This window comes from Mustela nigripes, chromosome 5, assembly GCF_022355385.1.
Source record: "Mustela nigripes isolate SB6536 chromosome 5, MUSNIG.SB6536, whole genome shotgun sequence".
Classification (NCBI taxonomy): Eukaryota; Metazoa; Chordata; class Mammalia; order Carnivora; family Mustelidae; genus Mustela; species Mustela nigripes.
In genome coordinates this window covers 91499668-91521566 of record NC_081561.1, presented here as the reverse complement: position 1 = coordinate 91521566, position 21899 = coordinate 91499668, and the positions used below count along the sequence as shown (strand labels likewise).

General features: G+C 38.8%; 1 protein-coding gene across 1 annotated transcript in view; it reads right to left on the bottom strand.

Annotated features, from left to right (window-relative positions):
* The window catches only part of PHACTR2 (phosphatase and actin regulator 2), a 191398-nt gene that overhangs the window by 127292 nt on the left and 42207 nt on the right, over nt 1-21899 (bottom strand). The window lies entirely within an intron of this gene.

Sequence of the window (21899 nt, the reverse complement as noted above, 5' to 3'; positions counted from 1 at the left end):
TAACAAAATTTGTTCTTTAAAGTTGATTTCTTCCTCACGTTCTGTTGGCACTGCTGCAGGACTGGTAGATGTCTGCTGTGTGGGACTTTCCTCCTTAAATTAGCTTCCTTTTAACAAACAAGAAACATTAGTGGCCTCAGCTACCCTGAACAATAAATCTGATAGATGGATCTATGTGTGAGACCAGCAAAGGACAGACCTTGCTCTCTGCCACCTAAATTCCAGGAAGCTCACCTCTCCTATAAATCACTGTGAAATCTCTGAAACCTTGTGGTAAGGTGTTTAAATATACAAAATGGGAAAAACAACAAAAAAAAATGGGAATTTGTTTTAGGAGCTAACATTCCCTAAAAGTTGAATTAAATCCTCCCACAAACAAATCTCAACCCCAAACTTCTTAAAAATATGAATATAGATACTCTTGGTATATACAATTGATGAGTAATCTATGGAGTGTATATTAAAATATTGTATGTATTATACATAAATTATACATATACATAATATAATATACACTCCATAGGTTACTCATCAAATGTATATATGTATATGTATGTGTGTGTGTGTCTGTACATATATATATATCAATAGATTGTACATTAGACAGACAATGTACATTGTACATTAGAGCACATAAATGTGTTCACTTGATGAAATTTCACTGTATACTATGATTTGTGCATTTTTCTGAATGGGTATATTTCATTAAAAAGTGAAAAATTAACTGCAATATATTTAGTGCATTTGCCACAGCGTTCATTTTTTAGATTATCCTAGACATTCCAATCTAAATATTAAAAGCTATTATATATAATATATATAATGAAACAATAATCTAACTTATTTAATACCTTAAGCGTGAAAATCTTTTTTTTCTGAAGTTTGTATTACTAGGATCACACACAGCCTTACTTTGTTTTTTGAAAAGCATTTACTTGTCTGTTTCATCATAATTATGCATGTTGCCCGATTTTGTTCACACCCAAATAGTCCACCCTCTATTGCAGAGAATTTTTTCCCCCATAATAGTGTGATCAATTATCTATTTCCCTTTGCCTAATTCATTCTTAAGACACTTGATTTTTTTTTTCTTAATGAAACTGAGGATTAACCAAGATGTGAGTTCTAACTAGGACAATGAAATGAAATCAACTAAATTTCTTTATAAAATGCAAAACTGTGGGGCCCCTGGGTGGCTCAGTCGTAAAGCAACTGCCTTCCACTCAGGTCATGATCCCAGAGTCCTAGAATCAAGTCCCACATCCGGCCCCCTGCTCCACGGGGAGCCTGCTTCTTCCTCTCCCACCCCCTCTGCTGTATTCCCTCTCTCACTGTGTCTCTCTCTGTCAAATAAATAAAATCTTAAGAAAAAAATGCAAAACTGTTGTATTTTGGGAACACATCCCACCTGGGGGACTCATCAGTGAGAGGAAACAATTATAATGGCCCTTCCATTTCTTTGCTTTAATAAGTTTGCCTTAAAACAATAACGAAAAAAAAAATTCAAGTTAAGTGTTTTCTCAACTGAAATTGAGAGGAGGGAACTTCAAACTCTTCCTTCCATTGATTGAGCCCAATTAATAAGGGAGGTACTGATCATAAGAAAGGTATGGCAAATTTTGCACATTAAAAGTATGTAAATGGGGGCGCCTGGGTGGCTCAGTGGGTTAAAGCCTCTGCCTTCAACTCAGATCATGATCCCAGGGTCCTGGGATCGAGTCCCACATAGGGCTCTCTGCTCGGCGGGGAGCCTGCTTCCCTTCCTCTCTCTCTCTGCCTGCCTCTCTGCCTGCTTGTGATCTCTGTCTGTCAAATAAATAAATAAAATCTCTTAAAAAAAAAAAAGTATGTAAATGGAGGGGTACCAGGGAGGCTCAGGCCTTTAAGCATCCACCTCTTAGTTTCTGCTCAGGTCATGATCTCAGGGTGGTGGGGACTGAGCCCTGGTTGGGCTCCTCCCTCAGGCGAGTCTGCTTCAAATTCTCTCTCCCTCTTCCTCTGCCCCACCGGCTCATGCTCTCACTCTCTCTCAAATAAATAAATAAAACCTTAAAAATTATGTAAATGTAATGATTTTTTCTAAATGGACAAAGGCTAAATGAGGCTATTTTTGCTATCATTATTTCTCTTCCTTGAGAAATAATGTGTTTTTTTTATTTCTTCTACAAATTCTTATTTCAAACATCAAAGGGGTACTCTGTAGTTCTCTTCTTTCAGGATTTGCTAAATCCATCTATATTTACCTTACTCAAAACCTTTCAGGATTTGCTAATTCATATAATCTTAGCCTCATGTGAGATTCTTATAATCCCCCGATCAGGTTACACCCTTTTCTCTGAAACTTTTCCAGTTCCATTACATTATCCTTGAAACATGTCAGCCAAAAACTGCAATAAGTGTGCATCAAGGTTTCTTTATAAGAGTGGGACAGTTACTCTATTTTGTTGCCTTTTTATCAAGGCTAACAAATTATACTAACGAACATAGGAAAAAGTCTACAGAAATCCCTAAATTCAGTTTATAGGTCATCATGTTAGAATTTATCATCTAACAAGATTATCTTAAGAAAATTTCCAAAATTGTCTTTTTCTTGCCTTATTAAGATAATTATTCAGCCAATATACAGTCTTACTAAGAGCTCTGGGTGTTAATCCTACAGTTTATGGCTAAATTATGGGAACATTTAATGTCATCGGAAAAATATGGATATTTCTCTGTGTATTATCTCTTTCTAGGGAGTTTATAAAAATGTTAAATAAGATTAGTGCTGGAGCACCTGGGTGGCTCAGTCATTAAGCATCTGCCTTCAGCTCAGGTCATGATCCCGGGGTTCTGGGGTCCAGTCCTGCATTGGGCTCCCTGCTCCTCCAGAAGCCTGCTATTCCCTCTCTCACTCCCTCTACCTGTGTTCCCTCTTTCGCTGTCTCTCTCTCTGTCAAATAAATAAATTAAATATTAAAAAAAAAAAAAGATTAGTACCAACATCTAAATTTGAGGAAGCCATCTATTTTTAATTCTTCAGCATTTATCCCTTTGGTCCTGCTCTTTGGTCGGTATTTCTAAACCAAACTCTTATCCAGCGATATCCTGATAAATACTCAATACTCGGGTTTGTCTGGGGATGGGGGACAAGATTGGTTTGTGACGTGTACGTAGTATTTGCCAATTTCTTTAATGTAAATGTTCCTACAATGGCCAATTCAACAAGCAATCAACTGGCTTGCAAAATTTATGTCAATTCGTTTGCAAAATTCCTGGAAATTTAACAACTTGCTTCGATGAGCTGCCTTCGGCATACCACTACTTTCATCCTTAATAAAATCCTGTCATCAGGTCATACCATGACTGAAACTGAGGAATAGTCTATGTTAAGCTCTCCTAAAAATATAAAATGATGGTATCTACTGATTTTTCCACCCTACAGTCTAAATATCTTTCAATCCCTGAAAGATTTATTCATTTACTTCCAGAAAGAAGTTAAAGTGAGTGGATTAGTTAGATAGAATTTCCCCTTCCTGTATCTGGTTTGCCTTTTGACAAAAAGGTTGTAGGCTCACATTGAGGTTTTCAAGCAGTTTACCTTCTCACACAGATTTCACTGGTCTGATTTGAAGTTATGAAGCTCTCCTAGCTGGGGTACCCAAAGTTACACTTGCACCCCTGCTGGATGGAAATCACTAGATCTACTAGATAAAAGTAAAAAGCATAAATAAACCCAAACTTTAGCTATCTGTTTGTGGAAAGGTCCATACCTACTAGATCCAAGTCCAAATTGTAGACACACAATTTGGTGGCTAGAGAAGATGCTGTATAATTAGAACTGTCATCACTACCAAATCCTATGCTTTAGGTGACTGCCAGTCATTTCCAGGTGGCCAAATCTAAGCTTGAAGTGGAAGAAAGAGTGAGATCTTTCTCCCTCAGAACACAAATGCCATGAGTACACATCCTGAGGGTCTGCTTTGCCCGGATGCCACAAGACCCATTTTGAGATACCAGCAGCTGGGTGGGAGAGAAGGGTTCAGCAAGCTCCCAACAGATGAGATGGTTGGTCAGAACAGTGGTGGTCCAGGAAGCAAGGTGGCTGGTGGTGGCCATGTACATGTACGAGAAGACAAAGATTCTCTTAACTGGCGCTCTTATTCCTGGCCTTGGCCATGAAAATTTGGTGAATTACAGACATGTCCCTGAGTCAGGGGAATTACAGTCAAAGAAAAACCCTTTCCTACTGGGAAGGAAATGAAAGTGATTAAAACTGAGTAATTTCCCAGGAATTTTTTCCCCCAATGTACTAGTTTGTTTTCTAGATAACAACAGTCAGAAGAAACAACAGAAATTCACAGGTCATCTAAGACTACTATGTTAGCCAATTATTTTCTTTCTACTTACCATAATCAGATTGACTAAAAAGCAGAAAACTGTCTTTTCTTTTTTCCGCTGATGGAGGTGCTAGAGGGTAGTTTTTATTTTTTTAGTATATGTGCTGCTGAAGCAAGCACGCTAGAGGGCAATTTTTAAAGTTGGAAGGTTATTTTAACACAAGGGGTTCTAATAATCAGGTAAAAGAATACATAACCCAGAAACAAAAAACAATATACAAACATTTTTAAGTATTAAGGCACTTTTAAAAAATATCTGCCAGGTTTTTAAAACTTTGTATTACTCCAAAACTTGGCTACATTTTGTGAAAGGAAGCTTACTTAGAAAAATATAATTACTAAAATGCAAGTTAAAATTTTACTGGATCTTATAATTTCAGTTGAAATTCTGTATATGTAACTACTGTTTACTTTTATAAATGTTATGCTATAGCATTGCGACCAAATGCTTCCTATGCCTTTTATGTGGACTAATGCTGAGAGATTTTAGTTTTAACATGATGATATAAACAGACAAAGGAGAATTCTGATTAAGAAAAGAATTTTCTAGTCATATTATGCATCAACAGAAGAGAAAAACACATTCCACAAGTATTAGAACAGGAAACAAACCTGTAAAACAGGCTTTTCTTTCCTATTGTTCTCATATTTTTATAGGATTTATTTCCTGAGTTTTCCTTCTACTGCTTGCTCAAGCTAGGATTACCAAAATACCTTGCCCCTGCCTTGCCCCAAGTGAGTCTCCGCAGAGGGTGTGGTGGATCTCACGTGTGCTTACTTAGTGACTGAGTTGGACAGTTGGGAAGATTTATCCTGGAAAATAAAGACCTTATGGGTGGTGCTGCAGTTTCCTTTCCCCCAAATTTTCTCCACCGCAGGAGAAATAGTGTGTAATTTGCTGCACTTCATTCCACAGGAAAGACAAATTACTCATCCACAGAGTCTAAGCCCCTGACAGCTGCTGTAAAATTAATAATCTTTAATTACTGATCAAAATCTATAGAGACCAACCGTTAAAGACATCTTTAATAATTACTGCCCAATTTACAGAAAATAATTGCTTAAGGTAAGGCCCAAATCATGCTTGTTTGGTTTAAGATTTTATTTATCTGAGAGACAAAGAGAAAGAGCAGATGGGAGCACAAGCAGGGGGAGGGACAGAGAGAGAAGTGGAGTCCCCGCTGAGCAGGGAGCCTCATGCAGGGCTTGATCCCAGGACCCTGAGATCACAACCTGAGCCAAGGGCAGATGCTTAACCAACTGAGCCACTCAAGCACTCCCAAATGCTTGTTCTATTAACCACCACATCCATCCATAGGACTTACCAAATGTCTGGCACATAGAGAGCATTCAATACATAAGGGATGAATAAAAGAATAAGCATTTACATTACCTCCACAATTACAGCAACCTGAAGTATGGATAAAAAAAAAATCACCTGGAACTCTATGTATGATTTTGAGAATAGTAATACAGACTCCCTAGCAAAATATTATCAAGTCTGTCAATGACTGTTAATTTGCTTTTATATGCCATGCTACAAATAATCGTCTAGTCGTTCAGTTACACGGACTAAGCACCACCCATCAGGCCAGTACCCATCGTGCATGGGACATAAGTGGGGCGCAGACCCTATCCTGGTGGGAGTTCATAGTGCAGATCCATATATATATATATACATATATGCTGTAGAGGGTGGACATTGTGGCTTACACGTAAAGGATTATGACAGTGAGTACTATGATAGAGATTTGTTCTACCTGGGATTAAGGATGAGCAATAGGCTGCTACAGAGGAGGCTCTGAACTTTGTCAATTGCCAAATCTGCATCTTTCCAGCACAGAGGCAGCAATTGATTCTGAAGATGCCTCCAGACGGTGACATGCTTCCTAAATCAAAGACAGATTAAATTTTGATGACATGTGGATCATCTAAACTGTGTTTGTTTGTTTATTGCTTACAGATTTTTGAGGAATAATTTATAAACTCTAAAATCTATTTATCTTATGTAAACAGTTCAACGAGTTTTGGTAAAAAATAGTATAACTACCACCACAGTAAAGTTTCCGAAAACTTTGAGAGCCCTCAAAAGTTCTTTCATGTCCTGAAGTTAATCCCCGTCCCACCCAATGGCACTGGAGGACTCCTGACCTGCTTCCCATCCCTGTTGTTTTGACTTCTCTAAAACTTCACATAAATGAGATAACACCATATGCAGGTTTTTAATGTCTGGCTTCTTTCATTTAATTTTTTTTTTAAGATTTTATTTATTTATTTATTTGACAGACAGAGATCACAAGTAGGCAGAGGCAGGCAGAGAGAGAGGAAGGGAAGCAGGCTCCCTACTGAGCAGAGAGCCCGATGTAGGGCTCGATTGCAGGACCCTGGGATCATGACCCGAGCCGAAGGCAGAGGCTTTAACCCACTGAGCCACCCAGGTGCCCCTCACATAATGTTTTTGATATTTATCCATGTACGTATCAGTATTTTGTTCCTTTTTGTTGAGTAGTGTTCCATGGTATGACTATAGCCAAGTTTGTGGAACTATTTACCAATTACTTGACTTTTGGGTTGTAACTTTATCTCATTATATTCCTGTGCTGAGAAAATACAAATCATATTATACTATATTATATAATATTATATTATATTATATTATATATATATGAATGATAGTTCTGTATAAATAAGAATTACTTATTGGCTCATTATTCACCCAGCAAATATTTATTATGCTTCTTCTTTTATTACGCTCTGTTCTAAGTATTTGGTATATAGAATTAAACATGAAATAAAAATACCTGCACTCACAGAACTTACAATTTAGTGAAAGGACAGAAAATAAGCAATGGACACAATAAGTAGGTAAATTTTATAACAGTTTAGATGAGAAGTGCAATAAAACAGAGAAGAGTAGGAGACTGGATTAGCATGGGATGGTCGTGGTAGTTCTCACTGAAAGGGGGCTATTTGAGTATAGACCCAAACCAGGTGATGGAGTTAGCCATGTGGCTATCTGAAGGAAAAGCATTCCTAGCAGAAAGGCCAATTAATACAAAGATAAGAATAAGTTATATGTTCAAGCAGTGAGATTGGAGTATTAAAGGAAGTGCAGATGAGAAAGTGATTATAAGCCTTGTAAGACCTTGTAGTTGACTATGGACTTTGGCTTTTACTACAAATGGGATGGATATGCAGGGACAGTTTTGACCAAAAAAACCATGATCTGACATATTTTAGCATCACTATGGCTTCTGAGTAGAGGACAGGGGAGTCAAGGTTGGAAGCAGAGATACTACACAAATAATCCAGGCAGGAAATGATGGTGACTTAGACCAGTTTGGCAGCAGTGGGAATGGTGAAATGTACCTGGATTTTGGATCCATTTTAAGGTAGAACCAAACTTCTTCATGGGTTGAATGTGTGGCATGAGAGAAAAGAGATGAAGCAAGGATGACTTCAAAATTTTGTATGAGCAACTGGAAGGTCCAAGTTGCCATGAATCAAAATGGGACAACTGTGAGTAGAGTGAGTTTAAAGCAGAAAATTATAGGTCCAATTTTGAGATGTTCAATAGACATCCAAGGGGAGAAAGAAAACAATGCTAGGTGTCACCAAGGAAAGAAAATCTAGACACAATCTGGTAAAATTGAGGACTAAGGATACAGAGAAAATAAAAAAAAGTAGTGAGTAGACAAGGAAGGCCACATCAAGGAATCCCAATAAATCGAAGAAGCCAACAGAATTATATTTTCTTGATGTCACAGAGAAATGACTGTCAACTTAGAATTCCATACCCAGATAAACATTCACTAAGTCAAATAATCACTCACTAAAAGTGGTTAATCACTAAAGGTACTTCTACAGAACATTCCTCAACAAGAGAGAAAATGAGCCCAGATTAAGGGTGAGATGCAAAAAACAATGGTGGGTACAGAAATTGATAAAATTATGGTGGACTTACTAAAAGATTGGGTATGCAAAATGGAGAGGTAGTCAGTAAATTTTTAATATATGTTAACATCTTGATTTTGACCATAAAGAAGACAGACAAGTTGAACAGTTTTTGATTTTGTTAGAAAAATTTCTTGTTTCAAGTAATAAGAAAAATACAATAATGAGCTTCCAAGTTAGCAAATAAAAGAAAGGAAAAATAGAAGTTTTACTAACCCAAATAATGATATAGAAAATTAAAGAAAAAAAATTGAAAAAGAGCATGCTAAAAAAAGATGATGCAAATTAAGATTGTCAAGGCAAGTCCAAATCAATAATTGCAATAAATGTGAAAGGAATATTCTTATATAATGATGGACACTAAAAGATTGGAGAAAGCAGAAATATTATATATCTTTCTCTCTCTGCCAAAAAAAAGGTGAAAATAAAAGCATGAAAAATACATACCAAGCAAATGCTTACCAAAGGAAAATTGATATATCAATATTAATAATTGGGATGCCTAGTTGGCTTAGTCAGTTCAGCATCTAACTCTTGATTTCAGCTCACGTCATGATCTTAGGGTCCTGGGATTGAGTCCTAGGTTGGGCTCTGCACTCAGTGGGGAGTCTGCTTGAGGATTCTCTTTCTCTCTCCCTTTGTCCAAATCCCCCACCCCCGCCATACTCACTCTGTCTCTCTCAAAATAAATAAATAAATCTTTTAAAAAATAGATGAATTAAGGGGCACCTGGGCGGCTTAGCGGGTTAAGCCTCTGCCTTCGGCTCAGGTCATGATCCCAGGGTCCTGGGATCGAGCCCCGCATCAGGCTCTCTGCTCTGCGGGGAGCCTGCTTCCCTTCTCTCTCTGCCTGCCTCTCTGCCTACTTGTGAGCTATCAAATAAGTGAATAAAATCTTTTTAAAAAATAGATGAATTAAAATTGTAGTTCAAATAATAAATAGAATGGGGTGCCTGGGTGGCTCAGTGGGTTAAAGCCCCTGCTTTCGGCTCAGGTCATGATCCTAGGGTCCTGGGATTGAGTCCCGCATTGGGCTCTCTGCTTGGCAGAGAGTCTGCTTCCTTTCCTCTCTGTCTGTATCTCTGTCTACTTGTGATCTCTGTCTGTCAAATAAATAAATAAAATCTTAAAAAAATATTGCTAGAATAGAGGGATCTATTATAAAGGATAAAAAAGGTAACAAGAAGATGCACATACAAATTATTAAGGGGAATACCCCACTATCAGAACCTTGAAATATGAAAAGCAAAAACTAACAGAATTGCAAGGATAAACTGACAAGCCCACAAGAAAATGGAGAATTTTTAGTATGTCATCAAAAAGTAGTAAGATCAAGCAAACAAAATACTTTCAAGGTTAGGGATCTGAACAATCCAAATGACAAGCTTGACAGCAGATGTATGTAGAGACCTGTACTCAAGAAATGGCAACTAGACACTGAGTTAATATTGAATCATACACAAAATCTAAATAAATTTTAAAGACCTCATATTAAACAGTCCACAATCTCTGACCATAATTAAATGTATTGATTTCCAAATCAAGAAGAAAAATACTTAAAAACAGAAACAAAAATGTCTCCCATATATTTTTTGGAAATTAAAAAAAAATGTACTCCTAAGAAACACAAGGAAATCAAATTGTAACTCATAAAAAGTTTAGAAGGAAACCACAATGAAAGTGTCACAGAACATGTGGGTTGATGTTAATGGGGGTAATTAGAGGCATATTTAAAACCCTAACTGCCTTTATTTTAAAGGAATGAAGGGAGGGAGTGAGAAAGGGAGGCAGGCAGGCAGGAAGGCTGCTTTAGGGATAAAGTTACAAATTAAATTAGTTAAGTATTAAGCTCATGAAGGTGAAGAAGAAAAGAAAAAAAGAATGAACAGAGAAGAAGGAGAATAAAAAAAGGGGACAGAAACGAAAGAACTAAAAATCAAGAGGGGCGATTTATTGCTTTGGTACATTCAGTATCGTCCTTCATCCACGTGAAAAGCAGGGGCTCATGCCATCGGAGAATCCTCTACACTTTGGAATGGAAAAAGTAATTGGGATGTAGGTGAAGACAACTCAAGATGCAAAACAGAACTACCTGGAAGTTGGAAGAGCTGAAACATCACTAGTAGAGAGGTGAATTTACTTTATTTTTGAGAGAAAGAGTGCATGTGCACATGCAAGGGGTGGGGGCAGAGAGAAGGAGAGAGAGAATCCCAAGCAGGGAGGAGGAGGGGGAGGAGACGGGAGGAAAGAGGGAGGAGGAAGAGGAGGGGTTGGAGGGGAGGGGAAGGAGGATGAGCTGCTCCATCCCAGGACTCTGAGATCATGATCTGAGCAGAAATCAAGAGCCAGATGTTTAACCAACCAATGGAGCCACCCAGATGCCCCATAGGGAAGTGAATTTAAAACCTACTGTCCTGCATTCAGGGAGAAAAATACAGATTCATTATTAATATTACTTAAACCACTTCCATTATTAAAGAGTTCAGCATCCTAGAACCAAACACGGATGAAGAACTCCTATCTACTGTGTGTTTTTGTTTCCTTTAAAGTAAATATCTCTCCCCAATATTTTTTATTTGTAGTACAATGGTATCTTTAAAACTCCAAATAGCATCTTAAGAGAATCACAAACAAAATAAATAGCTTCTCATATTTAACAGGCTTAACTTCAACTGTTCTTTACTTTCATGCTTCTAGTATTTTATTTTATTATTTTTAAATTTTTATTTATTTATTTTAGAGAGAGAGAGAGTGCAGGAGCAGGGGGAAGGGCAGAAAGAGGGGGAGAGGGGAAGCAGACTCCCCGCTGAGCAGGGATTCCGCATGCAAGCTAGATCCCATGACCCTGAGATCAAGACCTGAGCCAAAATCAAGAGTCAGATGAGCTTAACCAACTGAGCCATGCAGGCATTCCACTTCTGGTATTTTAAAGCAGAAAAAAGAACCCTACAAGGTTGGTTCCTAAAAACATATTTAAATTTATTAGAACTTAGTCTTAAGTCTCAGAAACGTCTCCAAGCAACACAACCCTCTAGGGAAAAGTTGTACATATTGAAGAGGATTTATAATATAAAATGGATTTTAGTAACTGGAAATTACTTCTCAGTTAAGGAAAGCCAACACATTCTCCAAGCAGGTGATGGGAATGGAAGCTGAGAAGTGGGTGGGGGTGAGCGAGGCACCTTGCAGGTGTTCAGACCTTAATCTTTCATCAAAACAAGATTTATTCAGGGAGAAATCATATAATCACACAATTAATGTCGCCATACAAAATGGGCTTGGAATATTGCCATTTTAAATTTACACACCCCTCTCCCAAGCAATGAGGTTTTTTTCACTGAAGCATTTGCATTACCCAGCTTATGAGAATACACACGGGAAATTTCTACAGGGGAGAGAAGAGCCCAATATACAAGATAGAAGCACGTTTTACCTGAAAGTTTAATTGTTATACTTTAAAAGACATGTAGCAGGAGAAAAAGTTGTGAATTTTGCTTTTCTGTAAAGTATTCCAAAACCTATACGAAGCCCCCAAGATTTTACTATTTCTTCGAATAATTCGATTTCTTCTTCATAGGTGTGCTTATACAGTATTATTTTGTGAACCAATGAGACATACGGTGATATAGTTCTTTGAACCAATGATGAATATAATATTCAGCTACATTTATTAATAAAAGAGTTAACTCTACTATACATTTCCCATTTTCATCTGTGACTTTAGGGTGATAATTCTTGCTCTGTTTCCAAGTTAAATATTACCCTATTTCAACTAGACTTTTTCATTTTTATGCAAAACCACCATGAACATTGAGCTGTATTCCCTTATTTATGGCAATATAGAAGTATCTGCTACCATACTCTGAAAACTGGCATTACCATTGGCAGAATAAGACTTTTCTTTCATAGCCTCACAACACTGCTGTTACTCTAAAAATGCATAGCTTATTTTCATTGCATAATCTATCTATTTTACTGAAAACCTTGATTCTCAAATCTCCGTGTGTCTCCTTCTTTTATTACTATCTAGAGGACTCATCCTCCTTTGGGTTCTAATTTCTGTGTCAACAGGGGTTGATTGATTCTTAAAATCTGGCCTCCAGTTTGCCTATATTTTATGTTCTAAGAGGTATGTTGACTTAGATGCTAAATCCTCTGGGAACTTTATATATTTCTATAGCAACTTCCCCATGGGATTTGTCTCAAGGCTCTCTCCTCCGTCTCTTGCACTGAACTGAATGTCATTTGGAGGCCATGTCTTCTTTACCACTGTAACACCAGCCTAAAGTCAGGATATGGGTGAGTGCTTAGGAACTATGTATTTCAGATAGGAAGGAAGCAATGAGGGAACGAAGGAAAGAAGGGAGGAAGGAAGGAAGGACAGAGGGACAGGAGGGAGGGAGATGATTTGTACCAATGAATCTTTTAATCCTGTGGATACCCAGGGACACAGGAAAAAGAAATTGAGGATGAAGTAAAAGTAGTGTGGGTTTACTATCAGTCCTAGTGATAATCAATAGAAGTAGTGTCAAAAGAATACCATTTATAGGTAAGTCCTTATGTTTTTTTGATTCACTAATTGAGAAAACATAGAATCTGAATATTTTCATAATCCCATTGATATGCATCTACTAAATACATACCTTTATGTCTTCAATGTCCCCAGTTAAAACTTTGTTCCACTTCTCCTTTGAGATTACTGTCCTATATCTATTTGTTAAAAATTGATTTGGTTGAGAAACAGCAGTGCTAAAGCTAAACAGAAATGCTCATTAACTCACAAATCACTGCACACAGGTTAGCAAACTGGAGGGAGGATTCTAATTTACTCTGCTTTTGCAGAAAGGGAACATATGACTGACGTAATGCAAGAAATATTTCTTTAAAATAAAAAGATTTTATTTACTTATTTGATAGAGAGAGAGGGTACAAGCAGGGGGAGTGGGAGACAGAGGGAGAGGGAGAAGCAGGCCCCCCAATGAGCAGCCCCCCCAATGTGGGACTTGATCCCAGGACCCTGGGATCATGACCTGAGCTGAAGCCAGATGCTTAACCAACTGAGCCACCCGGGTGCCCCACAAGAAATATTTCTTAATGGGAATCCTGGTAATATGGTGGACAGATGTTAAGGTAGCCCCCTTTGTGGGAGCTCCTTTCCTTGAGAATGAATGGGATCTATGACTTGCTTCTAATCAATAGACTATGGCAAGGATGTATGGGATTATGTGTGGGATTGTGCTATGTAAGAGTATAATGTCTGCTTTGTTAGGAGACACTCTATTTCTGGTTTTGAAGAAGTAAATGTTATGCTGTGTGCTGCCATGTGGAGAGGGCTGAGAGGCAAGAAGCAGAGGGCTAACTCCAGCCCATGGCCAGCAACAAACTGAGTCTGGCATTCTGCAAGGAATGAAATGCTGCCAGCAACCTCACTGGGCTTGGAGGCAGAGGCTTCCCCAGTCAGGCCTCAGATGAGACCACAGCCCTGGCTGACACCTTGATTGCAGGTTGTGAGGTCCTGAGACTCTAAGCAGAGGACCTCATTCAGTGGTGCCATAACTCCTGATGCACAAAAACTAAGAGAATACGTATTGTTTTAAGTTGCAAAACTTGTGGTAATATTGTTATGCCGCAATAGATAACTAACACAAGTGGGAATGCAGATTACGTGAAAGAAAGATCTATTCAGTAAAAATGGAGGACTGGAAGAAGTAGAATATATGTGACGCTTACTTTGAATTGAGGGAGAGGAGTAGCAGGGAATGGGAAGAGACATTAGCAGCTGAGGATGGTAACTAGATGGTTAAGCTAACTAGCACTTTCCCCTCTGATGAGTTCAGAGCAGGCCAGAGCCAGAAAAATATGCTGTAGATAATAACTGAGGGCACATGTAGTTTATATATCAAAATATATGGCTTTTATAAGCCTACATCATATTTCATTCAAAAATTTTAAAGTGGATGGGTGCCTGGCCAGCTCAGCCAGTGGAGGATACATTCTTGATCTTGGGGTCATGAGTTCAAGCCCCAAGCTGGATACAGAGATTACTTTGAAAAAAAAAATTATACTGGCAAAGCTGAATTGTCCACTTCCACCCAGCATATCTGAACTGTAGAAGCAATTCTTAGGAATCACTTAATTCAGTGACAGCCCAAAGTGTGAATCTAAGCCCTAATGACTATTATTTGTGATCCATTTTTGACCCTCAAAGAAGTATCTGAACCATTATCTGCAACACTTAGACATTCAGCTGTGGCTATTGTGTTGCATAATACAGAGTAGTATAGTAATATAGAATAATGTAAGTTGTATACATTATACTATTCTATCTTTCTAATTACTACCCCAAATAAAAAATATAGACAATACACAAGAATGAAATTGCTCACATTATCTCTTTTTCCTCTCTCTCTCCTACTATTGGAATATAAATTCCATGAAGAAAAAGATTTTTTTTGTACAGTTCTCTCCCCTTGCATACTGGTGGCAATAAATATTTGTTGAATGAAAGAAGCAGCTCCATATTTCCCTATTATTTCTTCATTTGTAAATGGGGGTGATAATAATAGTATCTGAATCAATTGTAAGGTTGTAATGATGTAGTACATGTGAATTGATTAGGACATGGTCTTGCATCTAGTAACTGAACAGCAGAAATTAGCTACTATTAAAACACATTATTTAAATATACTTATTGAAGGACTCTGTTAGGAAAAAGAACCTGAGCACCCTATTTATTTTCAACTACAAAAGAACCTCACCATTAAGGAGGTTCAACTTCATGTTAGGTTTTTAAGTTCAACTTGAACTTTAAGAATATAAAGTAATTTTGAAATAAACTTGGATACAGAAATACACCTCCAAAATAACAGAGGACTTGAAATCAACAACTTAAATGTGACTTTTGCTATGGAAGTATATATGAACTTATGCTTTTTGTATATCATAAATTCAGAATATTTCTAGACCACACTCTAATCCAAGCAGAAATCCCTTCTGACATTCCCATCCAAGTGGTCAGGAAAATTTTCAAGTCTTCCTTAAAATTACAAAGACTGGCTATACCGGTTGGGGAGAATATATAGCAAATAGACTTTCATATATTGTTGGCAGGAGTATAAAATGATAATGTGGAATTTAGAAATTTGGTCTGGCAGTTTCTACAAAGTTAAACATACACCTATTCTATGACTCAGAAATTCTCCTTGCAGGCATTTGTCCAGGAGAAGTGAAAACACATACCCATTAAAAGAACTGTTTAAGAATGTTCATAGAAGCTTTATTCACGATAGCCAAAAACCTCTCAGGAATAAAGGACTTAATTCCCCATCAGCTGGGAGCATTGCTGGAAGACAGCCCTCAGCAGTCAGCCCTTTTTTGGAGTTGGAAGAGGGGGACGTGGAATTTTCTTGGCTGAAACACACAGCCTTGCCCAAAGCACCACCCTCTTCCTGGAGAGGCAGTCCACGTCTAGCCCAATCCACACGGGGTTGGGCAAAATGTGACCCAACCTGAGATCATGTTGAGAGGTCATACAGCTCCAGAGCTCCCCTTGGCAGGCAGGAACCACACATGCATCCATGGCGGCCATTGCTGGGAGCTCTCCTTGGGATCCACTGAAGCTGGTGTGGGGACTGCTTCATAGCTTCATGTCTCCCTCTGCTCAGTTTTACTTCTCTCCCCTCCCTTCCAAAGCTGTAGATCCCAAGAGGCCTTCTTAATTGATGCCTTGCATGCTAATCTTTGTCTCTTTCTGGGGAATCCAACCTGTGAGAAACTACTGATAAATCCAACAAAATGGGTGACCCTCATTTTACTGAGTGAAAGAAACCAGATACAAGAGAGCATATATTATATGATTGCATTGATAGAGTTCAAAGACCGAAAAAACTAGTGGATAGTGAAAAAAATCAGACTCCTGTTTGCTCCTGAGAGTCGACTGAAAGGAAGTAGGCACAAAGCATCTTATTGTGGGGATGGGAATAATCTGTATCTTGATAGGGGTCTGGGTTGCATGGATGTATGCATCTGTCAAAACTCATTGAATTATTCTCTTAAAATCTGTGCAATTCGTTATATGTAAATTATATCCCAATCCCCCCCAAAAATGTAAAAAATAAAAGTAACCACATCAAATTTGGTTCAAGTTGAACTATGGTCATCCAACATTCAAAATATTCTGTTTCACTATGGTCAATCAAGCCTCTGTTCATTTGGAGTCAGGCAGTTAATTTTTTGAACAGAAGTTTGGGAATTAGCATGTCTGTTGTGTTCAACTTTTTATGGATTGCAAAATTAACATACAATCTTTTTGTTTTTGAGTCATTAATTTAAAATGTTACACTAATCAGTTGTAGCTACAGATGCCTGTTGAAAGCCATAAAGTTGCTTCTTCCATGATGACATTTATTCACGAATCAAAACACTGGATATTATATTCATTCAATTACAGATTCATCTACCTGAATGTTCACTTATCATTGATCTCTCAGAGAATTCCAGATCAGCTTATGTGATCATAAAACCAAAGACCTTTTGTGTTGAGAAAGACTTCAGATCCCTCAGTTTGCAGACGAGGAAGCTTTGGCTCCTGGGAGATAACTGAGTTGTCAAGGTCAGTTGCCCTGGTCTAGGTGGGAGAAGTCTGACATCCCAGGGCACATTCCCCCCCACACACACCTGCCACAGGGTCCCTGTGCCCCTGCTCTCTTCCACATCTCGCAGCTCAGCTTGGAGAGGAAATTAAAGAATGGATTTTATCCTGTGACTTCCTCTTTCTGAAACTGATATTTCTTGCTTTAAAACAGTTGCCCCTGCAATCAGCTTAGGATGATACCAAGGGCAGTTAGTGGAATAAAGGACTCTTTGATCTTGCTAGAGATCTGATTTTTGCCAGAAAGTAGGGGGAAACATCATGTCTGCTGCCTTCCTGCTTTCTTCTACCTCTTATATGGCAACTTACTGGGAGCAAACTTGGGGAAATGTAAACTATATTCGATTCTCAGGAGATCAGTGTGACCAAGAAACTGAGGACATTTTATTAAAAATTCCAAAGACCTTCTATCTCTAAGGAGAGATGATAGGTAGTACAAGGTAACAGGTGCGCAGTGAAGAACAAAGTCTGAGACATGAACAACAGGTAAATCAGGAATGTAAACACTGTATTGCAATCATCTTTTTCTCTCTAGCTTTTTCTCCCAAATTTGATGGCTTCCAAACAATGGGTTGTAAACCTTTGCCTCAGATGTTTTCAAAGAAACACCCAAGAAAGCAGATAAAGGCCAAGGGGAGAGAATGAAAAATACAAAGAAAGCCTACAATTAATCCATCCTCTCTACTCACCTATTTTTTATGGCTGTTTTATTATAACACCTTAATTGAGATCTAATCCCCACAATATATAATTAACCCATTTGAAGTGAGAAATTGAATGGTTTTTTAGTATACTCATAGAGCTGTGTGATCATCACGGCAATCAGTTTTAGAATATTTTAGTCACCAAGAAACTCTGTACCTATTAGCATCCTCTCCATATTCCCACAATCCCCTCCCCCACACCGCCCCAGCCCTAGGCAACCGCTGCTTTACTTTCTGGCTCTAAGAATTTGTCTATTCTGGACATTTTATAGAAATGGAATAATACAATATGTAGTCTTCTTTCACTAAGTATAACGGTTTCAAGGGACCTCTGTGTTTCAGCACGTATCGGTGCTTCATTTCTTTTTATTGCCAAATATATATGCTACATTTTATCAATCCATTTGTCAGTCTGATGGACACTTGAGTTGTTTGCACTTTGGGGCTATTATGAATAATGCTGCTTAGAAATTCATGGACAAGGAATGTAAATACTGTATTGCAATCATATGTTTGCAAACATATGTTTTTATTTCTCTTGTGTATAAACCTAGAAGTGGAATTGCTAGTCATATCATAATTCTATGATTAATTGTTTGAGGAACTGCCAGACTGTCTTCCAAAGTGCCCATACCATTTTATACTCCCACCAACAGCATATGAGGATTCTCATTTCTCTGCAGACTTGCCAAGGCTACTACCTATGTCTTTGCTTCTAGTCATTCTACATAAGGTATATTACTGTGGTTCCGATTTTCATTTTTCTGATGTCTAATGCTGTTGAACATCTTTTCAGGTGTTTATTGACAATTTGTACTTCTTCTCTGGAGAAATGTCTATTCAGATCCTTTAAGTTTTAGTAGGGTTGTCTTTTTTCTTTTTAAATGTTTTTTAAAGATTTATTTATTAATTTGAGAAAGAGCGTGTATGTGCGTCAGCAGGGGAGAAGCAACGGGGTAGGGAGAATCCTCAAGCAGACTCCCCAGGCACCCTTGGGTTGGGTTGTCTTTTTATTATTATAATGTAATAGTTCTTTATACATTCTGCATATAAGTCCATGATCAGATAAATGATTTACAAAAATTTTTTCCCATTCTCGGGATTGTCTTTTCACTTTCTTCATGGTGTCTTTTGAAACACAAAAGTTTTCAGTTAAAAAAATAACTTTTAATTTAATAATGTCCCAATTATCTATTTTTTTACTTTGTTTCTTATGTTTTGGGTGTCATATTTAAGAAACCATTATCTATTCCAAGACCCTGAAGACTACACCAAGGTTTTCTTATAAGAGTATTATAGTTTTTGCACTTACCTTTAGATCTTTGGCCAATTTTGAATTGGTTGTTTTGCCTATGGTGGGGGTTTGGGTTCCCATTTCATTCTTTTGCATGTAGGTATCCACCTGCCCTAGCATTATTTGTTGAAAAGATGCTTCTTTTCCCCCATTGAATTGTTGTGGCAATCAATTTATCCTTAGTGATAAACCAATTTTTATTTTATTTTATTTTACTTTATTTACTTCCACAACAGGAATTTATTTGACAGAGAGACAGTGAGACAGGGAATATAAGCAGTGGGAGTAGGAGAGGGAGAGACAGGTCTCCCACCGAGTGGAGAGCCGGATGCGGGGCTCCATCCCAAGACCCTGGGACCATGACCATGAGCATAAGCCGAAGGCAGATGCTCAACAACTGAGCCACCCAGGCGCCCCTAATTTTCAACAAATGTCAGGGTTCATTTCCAAGCTTTCAATATTCTTCTGTTGATTCCATATATAAACTACTGCCCCTAAATAAACTTGGCATATGGAAAGCCGCAGTGTAATAAGCCAAATTCCAGACCATTAAGAAACAATGTCCTCAACACCATAAGGAATAGCCTAGAGGTTTTACATTCACCATGTTACCTTTTACCTTCAGAGTCTATTAGGGTAAGGGGTTTAGCAGTAGCGGTGCAGAAACATCCCATTGTCCCAATTCTAGGCAGGAAGGTGGATTCACAGGCAGGAGTCAGAGAAGACTTCATTACATGAAGGTGCAAAGACCACTTCACTTTGGAACAGCTTTCCCCCAATCCAGAGTGAAACCTTAAAGCAGCTTGAGTTTCTAAGCAGGAGTTGACTTCCTGGTGTGTCCCATGACTGGCCTTGTCTCCTAAGGGCCCACGTTCCATTATATGGGACACCCCTGACACAGCTGAGTCGAGAGGCTTCCAGGACAAATACTTCTGTACTGAGGCAACTATAACATCAGGCACAACCAAGAGCCCTTCTCCTGCTTTGGGAAATTTGTCAGTTTCAACTTTTACGGGAGAACTTTTACTACTGAGAACACCTGGTGCTTTTCTCTTGTTTGCCAGAAGCTTCTGGGCTAACTCTGGCCAGAAATCACACGGATGTTCCTGAGACGAGGCGGGTACTCTGCCTGCCCAGGGTTCAGGAGTCATCCTACTTACACCGGCTCTTGAGAAGTAAAAGAATTTCACAGTGCTATGAGACTACCGTCACACACACACCATCTACCAGAGCAAACAGGCCACGTGTGGCAGCCCAGGTTTGGCTCCAGGTGGGTCCCCTGACTGTGACTGCTGCTGTTTCTGGTAAAACCACCCTCAGCTCTGTTTACCTCCCAGGTTATTCAGGAATTGTGAGGGCTGCTCACCTTCCACAACAGGAATTAGCAACACAGTTGGATTGGCCAAACTCTAAGCTTTGTAATGAGAAGTGAAAACTGACCCAGCTTAGAGGGAGTCTATTTGAGGGGAAAACAAAGCAACGCACACATGTGTGGTCGCGGTTTCGGCAGCTTTATTCGTACATCCCACAGGGAGAATAGCACGGCCTGAGTCGCTCTGAAGAGATTTTCGTCTGAGAAACGCTGGCTCCAATGGCCTTCAGCTAAAACAACCCACCAGCTACAGGAAAAGAAACAGGTGTTCGGGTATCCTTGTTTATGTCCAGGCTGCTACCTGATTACCTAATGCACTCAGGTAAATTTCTTTTCCTCGGAAGAACTTAACTCTTTTTTTTTAAACTGGGGATTTTAGGTTTCATCACAAAGAACCACAACAAACTCATGTGTGCTTAAAAAATACATCTCAAGGGGTGCCTGAGTGGCTCAGTCAGTGAAGCATTGGACTCTTGGATTTCAGTTCAGGTCATGGTCTCAGGGGTGTGAGATTGAGCCCTTCATCAATCACCTTTGTGCTCAGCACAGAATCGGCTAGAGGTTCTTTCTCTCTCCTTCTCCCTATGCCCGACCCCCTGTGTGCTCTCTCTCTTTCTCTCTCTCTAAAATAAATTAATAAATCTTAAAGAAAAAATACTTTTCAAGACATGAGCATATCAGATAGCAGCTTTCACTCTTTTAGTCAAACACCTGAGGTTCTCTAGTAAATCCTGGAGGCCCCCCTCCCCCAACCACACATGTACAAACACGTACACACACACACACACACACATACACAAGCACATGCATGTGCATCAACAAAATCTGCCAACATTTTAAAGCCCAGGCAAAACCTCATTCTTGCACCTGGGAAATTGTCCTTGATTCAGGCTCATTTTACACCCTTCTTCCTCCCTCCATCCTGACCTGTTGGGTTTGAATGTCATGTTTTCTAACATACACACAAAACGAAAGGAGAAAAGGAAGGAGAAGCTACTGAGTTTGAATGTGGTCGGAGGAGCACAGGTGGTTTAGAAGCTAGGAGGGGAGGCAAGAGCTAGTTGGCTTTATTTAGCCGATGCCCACGCACAGAGGCAAGCACGCACACACTTGCTCACGCGCGTGTATTCTGGGGCAGGGAGGCAGTTGTAAGACTGAACTACCCGCCTCAGGAAAGTGAGGAGCTGGATTGTGCCTTCCATGATGCTAGCTAGACTGCCTCACTTAGAGCATTTGTCTTCCCAGCACTTCAACAATCCACTGCCTCTGATTCCTTCCCACCCCGGCTACAGCCTCCGTGAGTGTGGTTAGGTTTCCTTCCCACTCGGCATTTCTTCTCCCCTTACTCATTCCACTGATTGCAGCATTCCCTCCAAGTCAGCCCTGCCTGCTTTTTCTGCACCTTCCCCCCACTCCTCCCACTCTTCCCAATTTGCACACAGATCCATTTATTCTGCTGTTGTCCTTTGGATTTATTTCTTTAAAAAAATATATATATATTTTGTATATATATATATATATATATATATATATATATATATATATA